Raw genomic sequence first — 14182 nt, 5'->3', positions numbered from 1 at the left:
TTTAGCTAAAATGGCAATTTCCATTTTGCGGTCTACAGCATTCCTTTCAGTTCACTCCCTATTAGGTAAGGCAAGTGATTTGCTCAAGGATAAATACTGTAACAATTACAATAGGTTTCATTGTTGGTAACTGGGGATGCATTGTGTTGCAGTGGTTAGCATTGCTCCCTTGCAGTGCTGGCACCCTGGGAACAGACCTGGACCTGGGGTTGTTATCGGTGTGGAGATTGTTTTTTCTCCCCATATTTACCTGGGTTTCCTCTGGGCACTCTGGTTTCCCCCCACAGTGCAAAGGCATATTGGTAGGTTAATTTAGTTCTGGGGAAATTACCCCTGGTGCGAGGGTGTACGTGTTTCTGTCTGTATGTGCCCTATGAATCGACATCCCGTCCAGGGTATATCCCACCTTAAGCCTGTTGCTCCATATCCGTATCCAGCTCCATATCCCCCACAACCCTGTATTGTATAAAATCATTAGAAAATGGATGAATAAGTAGTCTGGTTGTCTTAACCAGTCTGACTGAAGAGAATGAAAAGAATCATGAAGAGATATATAAGACAATAGTTTAAATTCTCTCTTGCAGAAATAATTGAAACTCTAACGTCTTAGGCATTTTTGCATTTATAAAACTAAAAATACAAAGAATTCAGAAGAGTTTTCCAATTCAGAAATTAGTACTGAAAATAGAGATTTAAAAGGTGGAGATCATGGTCTTTAAACTGACATGTTTTCACAGGTTTTCCCTGGTCCAAAGTGATATTGTTCTATATATATCAGATAAACCTATAATGTTTAAAGGAAACATTTATTAATTGACACTACAGAAATCCCTGACATATAAGCTGTCACAATCAGAACAAGATCAGAGCAAGATCTGACACTGATAGTCATTTTATGAGATACAAACACAAAAATTGACATTAAAATTGCTTTTATAGACCACCAGGTTGTCCCTTCTATTCTGTCCAGAATTTCCAACATTTATTTGTTGTTTTCTGAGATCTATGAAGTTAAACTTCTTTTCAATGCCAAACAGAAAAAAAAATAACTTCAGAAATGCATCCAAAATGAGAATCTGCCTTTGAATATTATAACACTATTTTTATTTTTGGTAATTTAAATATCTTGACATTGAACTCTCAAGAAAAGAGCAGATTGTGACTGTAGGTTATTTTCAAATACTATTATTCTGTGTTTGTGCCTGTTTTCCCATTTATCCAGGCCAAAGATACATTTTCTTTTTCTTCCCCATAGGTCAGTTGATAGTGATGCTGTTGCTCTTTTCATATGGGTATGAGTCAGTGACCCTCCATCCCAATTGCTTGTGATAGACCACAGCCATCAGAAGGAGCCATACGAATCAATGAGCTTTCATCTGCCATGATTGTGACGTTCAATCCATTGAGATGACCTCTAGATCAAGGCTCGCGTACAAAGCAGGCTCTCTCAGCGGATTTGTCACAATGGTGCTTGCATGTACAAAGCAGCTTAGGCAGCCCCCCGCACATATACTCAAAGAGTAAAAGGCACCCGTGCACCACTTCAGGGGGGAGGCATGCAGGCAAGCAATACATTTCCTTTCACAGTACGCCCTATCAAACGCTGTATGAATCCCAGCAGCTGCATGACGTGCCTCACGTCCTTGATACAGGCACTGAGCAAATCCCCTGTGTAGTGGATTAAGCTCGGCTAACAGTGCAGTGCTGAGCACTTCAAGCAAATGGCCAATTAGAAAACAACGTCACTGTTTGTTGAGAGTTGATTCATAGATGATTAGCCTGCACAGATCCCATGACATTCCCTTTAGCGTTGAAAAAGCCATAAAGCATATTATCATATTTACATGATAATTCCCCTTGAAATGAAAAGAGACGATGTTGCTGAAAGAGGGGGGGTATTGGTGGGGGGGGGGGGGGGGGGGGGGAGAGGAGTTTGTTGATTATTGGTTTTAATAGCAATTTGAGTAAAAGACGCAGCCGCACTGAATCATAATCTTGTTACAAGTCTGTGAAGTGTTTTTCTCAATTGCCCTAGACTAGATTTATCAGGCAGCCTTTCATTCATAAAGCAACGCCTCCCACACACAGCTGTAAAAACTCATGAACTTTGTTTGGTTCATTGTCTAGTTGCTATTCAGGCACAGATGGTGCTTTTGCGGAAAGTGGTCATCAGAGAAAATGGAAAAATGATGACTAACCTACTGCAGAATACCATTAAGGGAATGCAAATTATAAATTATCTTGCTCTAAGCATCCCTCTGAAAAGAAAAGGTGTCCATCTCCTGCTGTGCACAAAAACTGTTACCCCATTGTTACATCAATTTCTACTGTATGTTTTTGTTTGTTGGAATTAAAAGGAAAGTCTTTGGATGTGCATTCGTAGACACAAGAATGACAGTTATAATGTGTGCTGCTACTGAGTAAACACTGACTCAAAATAGTACTTAAAAGTGAAAGGAGAACCAGACAAATCATAGGAGACTTCCACTGTGCCAAGGAGGAAAAAAGGAACGGGGATTTTTAAAGTTTCAAAAATATTTTTTTTCAACTGGATATAAATTAGCTTTAGATCTTTGAATGATGTAAGTGTGGCTGCTTTGAGCCTGTAACTACAGTCTGACTAATAGGAAAACCTCTTTCAGAGTGACAGAAATGTGAACATATTAAATTCTAGAAGCTCTGGGTTTGAATCCCCACTTAGAGGGGCATTTTGTCACAGAAGTGCAATTAGTCTTTGGGCTCCACATCTCCCAGTCATTCACCAGATTATGTTTTTGTACAGTATTTATACTGTGTTGATGTTGTGCTTTTTGATGTGCTGAGTGATATTGCAAGAAGGAAAATTTCTGCAACAAATCCTGAAGAAATCCTGCAGTGACAGTGGTAGTTAATGCACAGTGAAATGTAGGATAAGAATCTCCTACTAATGCACAAAGTGGCAGGTAAGTGTACAGGCTGTTTCTGTAACACAAGGTCTTCAAAACCTTGGCAACTCTGTGAACCATTACTAAATATGGGTGCCTCAGTCTTTGAAGAGGCTACCACAATGTGTCATACAAAATAGTTACGTAATTCAGATATAAAATAAACTACTGGTATGAAAAAAAAAGTAGGTTTTATTTTTTATTTTTTTTCAAATCAATCTTCACAGGGAACCACCAGCTTCAATAAAAACTATATTTTGTAAAAATAAAAACTAAAGATGGAAAAGGTGAAAGAATGCAACAGGTGATCTTGTTCACTGCTCTGACATTGTGTTTATGTTAAGATTTAGGCTAAGTCCCCACTCCTAACAAAATCTAGTAGTATATGAATGTGTCTAAAACTGAGATGGTAAAACGATGCTTTTGGCAGATATGGGTGATACAATACCAATAAACATGTCTCAGACTAGAAAGGTCATGCGATTGCTTTAAATAAATGAATGAATGAACGCTGTCAAATACAACAACATGATCTTAAAATAGGGAAAAAAGTATGTGAAAGCATGTTAAACTATATACTGTAGAAGCTATTAACTAATGTACAAGAGGGATAACAACAACAAGTCAATCTCACACCGCAGTTTCTAATCGCAATCATTACAGAAATTAGCTATGTTTATCAAACATAAACACAAGCTTCACATTTGTCTCAAGCCTCCCTCCTCCTCACCATCACCACCTTACAGCTGCGCCTTTTGAATGGGGCTTTTATCCTCGTCATTCTGTTAACCAGATGGGTTAAGGTAAACCTACCTGTATTCTTGAATGTTGTTGTTCCTAGTGAGCTGTAGTTCTGTACGCGTAGTTTGTGTGTACCGTAGTTTTTAACTTTGTTAACACTTGGAATTGCTCCATGTCAAGGTAAAAACACCTGTCCTTGCTCAAAGATACTATAGGAAAGATGAATGCAAGGGACAATATTGGCCCTGTGTCTGATGGGGAAAAAAATGAATGACCAAACATGTCTGTCGTAGAGTATGAATTGAAATACTGTATATGTCAATCAGTTATTGTACTAATCATACTACCTTTGACATTTTGACCTTTGACAGAACATATTGGTAAACCAAGGATAAAACAGATTTGTTTCAACTTCTGTTACTTTTCTCGTACACAAGAAGAAGCACCACACTACTATATACAGTAATAGAGGAAGTGTTGTGTCTAAGAAACTGCTGCAGTTAAAGTACTGTATACAGGGTCCACAATTCCAGTGTCATGTGTTGTGACCTACAAAATGTCAGCTGTGCTCTCAACAGATATACTTTCACTTACATATTAATAAACCCATCATACAACAGATTATTTGAGATTGAACATACAGTACGTCTTTTCCCATTATTGTGTACAGTGGAAGCCAAACCTACATTAATAAAGTAGTATGAACTTATGGAAAAAGTCTGAGACATCTTCCCAAGTAAATGTGATCCATATTTCCTGTGATGTGAGGTATGTGCATTGGTGATTTGCACTGCAAATGGAGGAAGTACAACTCTAGCCTTTTTGGGTCCTGCTGAGTGTACTTCACAAATGGGGTTACTCCAAAACTATTTAATATAAAGTGCGTAAATTAGTGTTGATACTAACACAAACAGGAGCACTAGGCTGAAAACATCAGCTAGAATACAATTAAAGGCATAAAGTGATATGAATGACCATCCATAATGTTTCAAAAGTTTCATCATGACATGTTAAGCATAGGTGAAAGGTATAATATGCAACAAATGTTGCAATCTTAAAACATGAATTACAGCTCTAAACATGTACAGATACAAAAACAAGACCTTGAATTATAAGAAAAAGAAAGTCTGAATATCAAAATCCTCATTAAGAGCTCTAGTTGATGATGTTTGAATCCCTTTTACCCCCTACCACTATAGTGACAAATTGTAAAGAATTTGCTTTTTGCTTTGCCCATAAAGAAATGGAAGCAAAGACAATGAAGAAAATCCAAGCTTCTTCCCATTTCTATTGACAGTTAGAAAATTCAATATCCAGAGTTTTGTTTTCCATAGTTCATGCTGTTTCTTTTTATTTCTTTGTTTAAACACAACATACAGTAGTATGGTTTTATATTGCCTCCACACAGCACATCCAAAGTACAATAACTGATTAGATCTGATATTAAACACATGGTTGCAGATTAGAAACAGCATGGTGTCAAAGAATGCAAACATTAAATTAAAATGATTCCTCAATGGAAGAACATAATGTACTCTATGGAAAAAAAAACTGGAATTCTAAACCAGGCAAAACAAAACATATTTGCTAAATATGATCATGGGCTATATCCCATCTTCAGCCTTTTATGATCATTAAACAAACTGTATAACTTCAGACAACATTCACCTTGCTTTTGCAAACTTCCAGATTTCCTTCTTAACATTATTTTTTGGTTAATGTTACCCACCTGAACTATTAATGTTTGGTGTTTCTTTGGATAATATGTATTCTTTTACTACACCCAGGCTCTTTTATTATATTCACTCTTTTATTCAATAATGTCACATTCTCTTGTTTGAGGACTAACTTATTAATTTATTTTCTGATCTGTTCTTGTTATTCCAAGCATATATTTTTCTTCGCTTCTTTAGGGTGTAGTTTCATTTTTACATTCCAAGACCAGCTTTCAAGTCCATGTGATAAATACAGGAAGCACAACTTGTGCAAAGATTGACCTTCCTTTTAAGGCACAAAGACATTTTCCTATTCAAAATCATACCTTATCTTCCAAAAAGACACTTCTTTTAAAACAGGCACCCGGTTTTCCCTGACGGCATTAATTGGTCCTAATACACAATATCATTCACCTTTCCTAGGGTGATTCCATTTATTTTATCTTCTCTGAAAGTGCATATTATATAACATCTCTTGATTTCTTTCATTTTCCAACCTGCTTTAATCTTAGCTTAAGAAAGTTCATGGACTTGTGATCATAGACATTTTGGTTTGGACTAAAATGTGATTGGCGAATCATAGGTGTTTTAAGGAGTTTCATCATTGCTTTTCTTTCGAATATTTTCTTTCTTGAAAATGTCATTTATTGTCACGATTCTCAATTTTCCTTTTAACATTTTCCTTGAGCAGACATCAGGAAAATATTTCTTTCTTTTTTAGATGATTTTGATTTGCTTGTGTTGTAGATATCTTGCTTGCTTCAGGCATCAAAAATAGATTTTGTGGATATACTGTACAGTCAAATGCTGTCTAATGATGAATAAAGCCAATAAATAATGGCATACTGTCTGTAGATAATTACAATCTACTGTTAAGTAGGAAGAATAATTTGTTTTAACTACTTGCAGATAGTCCATGGATTAAATCCTCCTCTGAATCACATTTGTTCTTTCAACTGGATGGAAGCCAGTGATCTCTGTAGTTTGTGAACACCTTCATGAACATCTTTCCGTATTATCATGCAGCAAAGACGGACAAAAAGCAGGAGGACCAGAAGCACATATCATGGACCAGACCATCTACTTAGCACCACAAATTGTACTTGAAAAGTCATAGCCAAGCTACAACAGGTTGATCTATCCAGGATGGGCCTTATCTGCCTTCTTCTTATCCACAAATAAGACAATCTTTGACAGGAAGCGATCATGGGCAGGAAACATCCTCAACTGTGAATGAATCTTGCGGGACACAAGTAATTCTCTTGCTGCTGGAAGTGGTGTTAATAAGTCCAGTGGGGAGCGCCCACCCTGCGGTCTGTGTGGGTCCTAATGCCGGGGCATTATACTGTTGTGGGTACCGTCTTTCAAATGAGACTTTAAACCAAGGTGTTGACTCTCAGTGGTAATTAAAGATCCCCGGGCATTTCTCAATAAGAGTAGGGAGTTATCTTGGTGTCTGGGCCAAATTTCCCCTCCACGGCGTTTACCATGGCCTCCAAATTGTCCCCATGTATGATTGGCTTGCTCTTGCCCTGCAGTGGACTGGTGCCCCATCCAGGGTGTACCCTGCCTTGTGCTCATTGCTTGCTGGGTAGGATCTGGCTTCCTGCGTCACCGTATGGTATAAAGCTGTTTGGCAAATGACATGACATGACAAGACATTGTTTTGCTTGGTATGAAAACAAGTCACACTATTCAAGTTGCAGTGCATAAAAACATTGTTCCAAAGTATAGAAGCAGCAGTTAGAACACTACAACATTTCAGTTCTTGGATTCAGTAACATCTTTCCCATTATCCCACTGCATGGAAATTGTGTTAGAAAAATATTCAAACACCATTCCAGCGACAGATTCAATTTGCAGTTGTGTTTCCATATCGACAAACTAACAGAAGTATAGATTATAACGATGAAGCCTGTAACACTAGACACTCTTTGACTAGATTTGAAGCCACACAGGGTTGACGCATTTATGTAAATGATACACTAATGAGCACCACTTAACAGACCAAATTTTTGTGTGTTAAATTAAAGTGACACTTAGAAATCTAATCCATCTGTACATTTCAAAAACAATATGAGACAAATTGTTCAAAATGTAGATGAACAGAAGTGAAATGTGGAAGCACAGGCCATTATGAAATACAGTTATTGAATCTGCAGAGAATCGAGTAATTGCAAAACAGTGCACACCAGTTTAAATCCGGTATGAAAAGAAAATTAAGTGAATGTTTAAAACAGAGATGAAAGTAAGAGGCACTGCCAAAGAGAGCAACACATACGTTTTCTTTATTTTGCATACTTTAAGGCATGGAAGACATGAAGGAAATTAAACCGAACCTTTAACTATAACCTTAAAAAGAGAGAGACTGAGAAACTGAGATTTTTTTTAAGCAAAATTAAACTAATATACTGTAATAAACTGGCAACCAAGTCTTTGTGGACCAGTAACTCTATTGTCATTCTGACCCTCAAACATTGTCACTGATTTTTAATAGACATCAAATCACCACTTACTATCAATTGCTTTAGCACATCCATGAGGCGGATTTCCTTAAATTGTTTCATTCTATGGTAAAAACAGATGGAAAGTTTTTTTTTGTACAAAAGCCATACAAAGGGAGAAATTCCTACATTATAATCATTTCAGACAGGTATGATTATAATTATTTGTATAATAATAAATTAAATTAAATTTATAATTAAATACTTTTTCCTAAATTTCCCAAACATATAATGTTTGAAAAGTATTTGAAAAAGAAGTAATGAAGAGGTTAATATCTAAATATATAATATATATATATTATATATAACCTACTGTATAACTAAATGCCCAAACTATTCAAAATTAAAAATAAATCAAATAAAAATAAACGAGATGCGCTTTTACAATTTGTTTTGAGGACACAACAGTGTACAATATTTTATGACAATGACAAAGATCTCATTGGTAGAAACTCATGTATTTTCATGTATCATTCTACAGGATTTCAAGATTTTAAATACATTTTCATTCCCTTTGCCTTTTCTTTGAATGTCCAAAACAGCATCATTCAAGATTTTAATATTTTCTTGATGCCCTCTTGGGATCCACCCTCCACTAGTACTGTTACTTTTTAACCAGGAGCCTGCTCAAGAAAACACTAGAGGACCAAATCTGCTTAGTAAGGAGACTGTCCTGGATTTGCATACTGTACATATACAGTACATATATATACTGAACACTTTCTAAAAGCTTCTTCCAATTCAGGGTTGTGAGGGGAATTGCTATTCCAGCAAGCAATGGGCACAAGGCAGGAAACACCCTGGACATGACACCAGTCCATAATAGGGCAGACAGACACACAAACAGACACACGCAATAACGCCAGTGCCAAATTTTCCAGAAGCACAAACCGAGGGAGAACATATAAACCGCACACAGACAGCATGCCAGGTCAATAATTAAACCCAGGACCCCGTGCTGCTAGGCAGCAACGCTAACCACTGTGCCCCCTGGAAAATATATTGTAATAGTATTTTCTCACATAACAATCAGTGTATGAGCATATCTGAGCAATTTTCTTCATGAGCATGAACACCAACATGCCTCACTTCTGACGAGTGAGTCAGTGAGAAGACATACAGTATGTGGACTTCCATATACAGTATTCTTAGCACTGGTTGTGCACACAGAAGTACAGTAGTTGAAATATTGAAATAGAAATGCACTTCAACCTGACAAAATTAAAAGGGATAACATCCTGCTGAAAAGATACCATAAAAGAGTTCCAATCAACAATAAATGTTATTTAATCTCAATCACAATAACCTGAATTTATTTTTACCCATGTCTAACAACTGGCAGAAGAAGGTGCCTTATCAAATTGTCAAATATTGTTTGTTCCAGAATACATAGACATTTGTTGTTGTTAATAATGATGTACTATTCCCATTAACAAAATATCCAGGTATCAGGGATTAAGCTATTTATTTTTCTTGTTTATATGCTCTTTGACCGGGAGTACTAGAGAACAGATCAATTCTTTGTGAAATATACTCATAGTTTTGTGGTACATTATGTATTGCTCAGAGTCTCTGTATATACAGTATACGGTGGCCTCTAAATATATTAGGACTGCAAAGTGAAACAGATAAGCTATTTGCATTTGTGATAATGAGCTTATTGTAACTGAAAAGTACAATATACTGTTATTCTTAGATAATTCCATACCTACTGTACATTTGATCATTTGCACAGAATCATTGTGTTCAGCCTACTGGTGTCAAGTAACTCTAAGAACAGGGAAACATGCACTTTAAGAAAATTTCACAGTGTAAATCAGAATTTGGTTGCGTATCCCTCTGAGGCATTAACTGCATTAAGTCAGCAACTCACTGAGCTCAGCAAACACTTTGTGTAATCATTTGAGACGATTTGCTGCAGCCACCTCGACTTCCTGGATATTCTTAGGGTGTTCTGACTATCTTTTTCTTCAGCATGTAAAGTGCTTGCTCAGCTGAATTTAAATCTGGAGCTTGACCAGACCAGCCTCAGGTTTTGCGCTTTTCTTCTCCTGATGAACTCCTTGGTTGTACTGGCTGTATGTTTTGGAGTATTATAATGTTGCATGGTGAAGAGCTTCCCAATCAGTATGGAAGCATTTCCTTCTACATAAGCAGACACAATGCTTCTATAAACTTCAAAACAGGTTCTACTGCTGCCATCACTAATTAGATGAAAAAGGTAAACAAGTTCCAGAAGTAGCCATGGATGCCCAGGCCATGTCATCACCTCCTCCATACTTCACAGATGTGGTGGTGTTTTTAAAAGGATCTGAAGTTCTTTTCTTTTTCTATCACTGTGCTTAACAATTATCTTTTTTCTCCATAAAACATGGTGCTGATAAGTTTAGATCTGTTGAGCCAAAATTATTCTGCTGTCTTGAGTTGTCCACAAACTGTGGATATTAATATTTTCATTCTGCATTCTGAAGGTTGCTGGTGAACTCAGTGACATTTATTTCAGTGTTTTATGTAATAACTTGGATACTTTTCTGTCATCAGCTGCATATTTTTCTTGGCCAACCTGGTCAAATCAAAGGAGATAGTTGATGCATTAGTGAAGATGTTTAATGTTTCATGGAGAACTGGCCACAAGCCCATTACCTACGTGGTTGTCCATAGGAATAAAATATTATACTACTGAAGACTGTATGAGGCTCACTTCTTGGGTTTTTATAGTTAGTGCAATTTTACTTTTTGCATCACCAAAATTCTCAGTACTCATATTTCATTTTCAAAGACTCACACAGCTCCCAATCTGACACCACTGGATTTTCTTACTGTATAAGGTATTACTACAGCAGCTGGTGTATTTTGAGAAGGAAAATGCTGTCAATGATTGAATAAACTACTGAAAGGCTTGGTTCCTTTCCTTAACTGTTTAATCCAAGGGAAGTCTGTTTTTCTGAAGATTATCAGTACATACCTAGAAATCAGACTCAACTGCAAAGAAATATCCCATGAGTGAATTTGCAGAATGGAGCAGCTGTTCGAAGAGAGAGGCTTACAATTTTTTTCAGCTGATGACACTTCCTCGAAGGCTATTTTTTTCCAGGTTAGCACTCAAATAATGCAAGTACTTTTGCAGGACATGATAGGTTTTGATATGATGAAGTTTTCTTAATCTGTAAATACTCGTATATGTGTCATAACAAGGTTCATAATACTGTACGTACTGTAATATTTATAAATGTGAACAGTACAGTGTCTTGCATAGGGCCTAGTACAGTGGGATAAGCCCCACTTTAAGGGCACTCTTTAGAGGTAATGGGTAGATATTTGACTGTATCAGCCTGTCAGAGGTGGATCAGAGGCTGTAGTTTAAATCTCAGGTCAAGCCACAGGCTCTTCTGCAGGTACTTTTTTGCAGATATCTCAATCCATGCTGCAGCTGAGATTGATGAATACTACACATTGAAGTACATTATCATCTTCAATTTTAATGGATCAAATTAATGCCTAAAGAGGTTATTGGCATACTTTATTGAAATTACAGTACTCTAAAATACTTACTTAAATATAAAAAAAAATACTTTAAAAATAGCAAAAGAAGCAAAAGTAACAACTTGGATCTCAGCTTACCTGTCAGCCAGATCGGACAATAACATGGTGGTGTCTCTTGTTGGTTAGCTGTTTGTTGTTGGGTAATGAGGCATTCTCAATCTGCCTGGCTTTTGCTTAATTTTGAGGCTGTAGCAAAAAAGGTAAAAGAAAAACTCAATTAGAACCATAGCACAGAAATTGGGCTGACCAAAATGAGCAATTCAGAATATCTGTTACAGTCCCTGTAACTCCTGTATCTGACTACCAAGCTGACTTCAGTGCTTCCTTTCTGAGTTGTTGTAGTATCTTCAGCAAACCTTTGTGAAATCCCCATCTCTACCATTAAACCCTTGATCTGTATTCCTCCAACATCTTCAAAAATCTCAACCTTTTGCAACAGGCTTCATGTTTGAAGAATTCTGTTTAGTATTTTAACCTAAAGTTCAGGATAACCCCAAATTCTAAATTGAGCACAATTGTTTTTTTTTCTGGTTTTTATTCCATCAAAGCTTAATTACTTAATTAAAGCCTTAATTGATTTAAGAAGTTTGATTGGCATATTTGTGCATTTGTTTTTCTATTTAAACATTTTTTTTACCTAAACAACAATTCAAATTAAACTTTTTTTAAGTGAATTGAATGGGAACTGCAGTCCCAATTTCTCAGACTGTTATAAAGTCTCAGTAACAAAATAAATTAATAGACTGTATTGGAAATTTTGATGAATTCCAAAATAAGCACACAGTTGTGAACTTTGTGAAAGCTTATATTTTTGCGCACAAAATACTGCGTGAGTGCACGTGCGTGTTGCAGACCGGGCAGCTAACGTGGTGTTGTTTACCCATACGGTGGTGGATGACAGGATTGTAGTTAGAGTGGAGAAATGAGCGACACTGAAGCAAATGTAGTGCTGCCAACGAACAGCTCGAAGGACGATGACATTGTCAACAGAAAAGATCATTCAACTTCGGTAATTTGGAGATATTTTGGCTTTTTAGGATCAGACATAAAACAGAGCACTTTAAACTTTGCAGTCTGTCTGAACCATCTTCTATGTGTGTTTTATCACACTGCAGTAATTTTTCTATTAAGATATTTATTTAGTAAATTTTACTCATGCATATTTTGACATATAAAAGACTTTTACTCTTTATTCATTTGTTTAATGTTTCTGCTGTTTGGCAAGTGTTTGTTGTGTTAATAAAATAAAGAGTTGTTTAATTTTCCAATTAACTGTTTCTTCAACTTTCACTCAGGAGAAAACATCTGCCTTTAAACTTGAAAGAAATAATAATTTGAGATTTATCGTGATAATTATCGACATCGACTAATATGAAAATTTTTATCGTGATAATGTTTTTGGCCATATTGCCCAGCCCTAGTCATAGGGCCACAACCCATCACCAAAAGTTTGGTTTCCTCATCGTGAATGGTATATATATATATTGAATATTGAAATTATCATGAATACTGTATTAACAGTATTATAGAATAAAGAAATATGTCTCTGGTCTAATTTTTGTTCCAGTTATGTCAATGGCAGGAATAAGGGCAGAAGATCATCAGTACATTCAGAGAGTAATAAAAAGAAACAAATGTGAGTTTTTACAGTGGATGAGACTCATTATGTTCTGTGTGGTGACATACAGATGTCAGTAATGTAGCTGTGATGCCATCCAAATTAATTTCCCACCTAAAAAGGAAATATTAAAATTTAAAACTATGATCCCAGCTACTAGGCCTTTGAAGAAAGAAAGCACAAAGAATTAAAAGAATATAAACTGACTCCCTGCTCTTATTTATAATTGAATACTGTGAAGTTATGGAAGTATATAACACTGCATTTCTTTGGTAGAGTGAAATGTTTCTTATTAAATAAATTTATTATACTATGTTGACAATGGTATTTTTGGTATTGGTCCATAACACTGAGACCAAAACTAATCAATCCTCAGCAAAGAGATACTAGCTTAGAAGATATCTGTGTGCAGAGGTTAGAGGTTAGAGCTCTCACACGATGTGAGGTGAGAAATTCTCAACACGTTATCCTTTTACATATTCCAGATTTGAAAGACGTGCCAAAATTGAGGGGTAAACTGAAAAAAAAACACCTTATATTCTTGTATGACAAATGTGTATTGAACACTTTTGTTCTACTTATGCAACATGTCACTTAAAAATTAATAAACAGGGCCATCATTAAAATACTGTCTGGCCGGACGTCTGAGTCCGAGGTGGTTTTCACAGACACAGAGTATCAAACAAAGTTCAAACAGCAATGGAACAGCAGCATTGTTGTTGGCAGCAGTATAGCCATAACAACAGCCAGGCAGAACTGTATTAAGATGGACTAACAAACACACCCAGGGTGGGAATGGAAAAAAAGTATAACAGAACACACAAGTAGCAGAAATATTCTTCAGTGGCACACCAATAAAACTCATGTGAAGAAGCGTGTCATGCTTGCGAAATATGGATATGAATATGCTTTGCATTGGGGCAGTCTTGCAGTCCTAGTGCCATTGATTTTCTGAATCTATTCCAGGGAATAGCAGGAAAGTTTAACAGGCTACAGTCTGGTCAGAAATGGACTTTCCAAAAAGGTTACGATACTAAGGCATATTGTATATCTAAGTAAGGTATATGAAGAAAAGGTTAAGAGCTAACAATGTCAGTGCTCTTTAGTGACTAACTCAATCTTTAGACCTTTGTCCAA

Source organism: Lepisosteus platostomus, chromosome 8 (genome assembly GCF_059453375.1).
Source record: "Lepisosteus platostomus isolate fLepPlt1 chromosome 8, fLepPlt1.hap1, whole genome shotgun sequence".
In the NCBI taxonomy this organism is placed as follows: domain Eukaryota; kingdom Metazoa; phylum Chordata; class Actinopteri; order Semionotiformes; family Lepisosteidae; genus Lepisosteus; species Lepisosteus platostomus.
The sequence above is the reverse complement of the archived record's forward strand: the minus strand, read 5'-3'. Positions refer to the sequence as shown.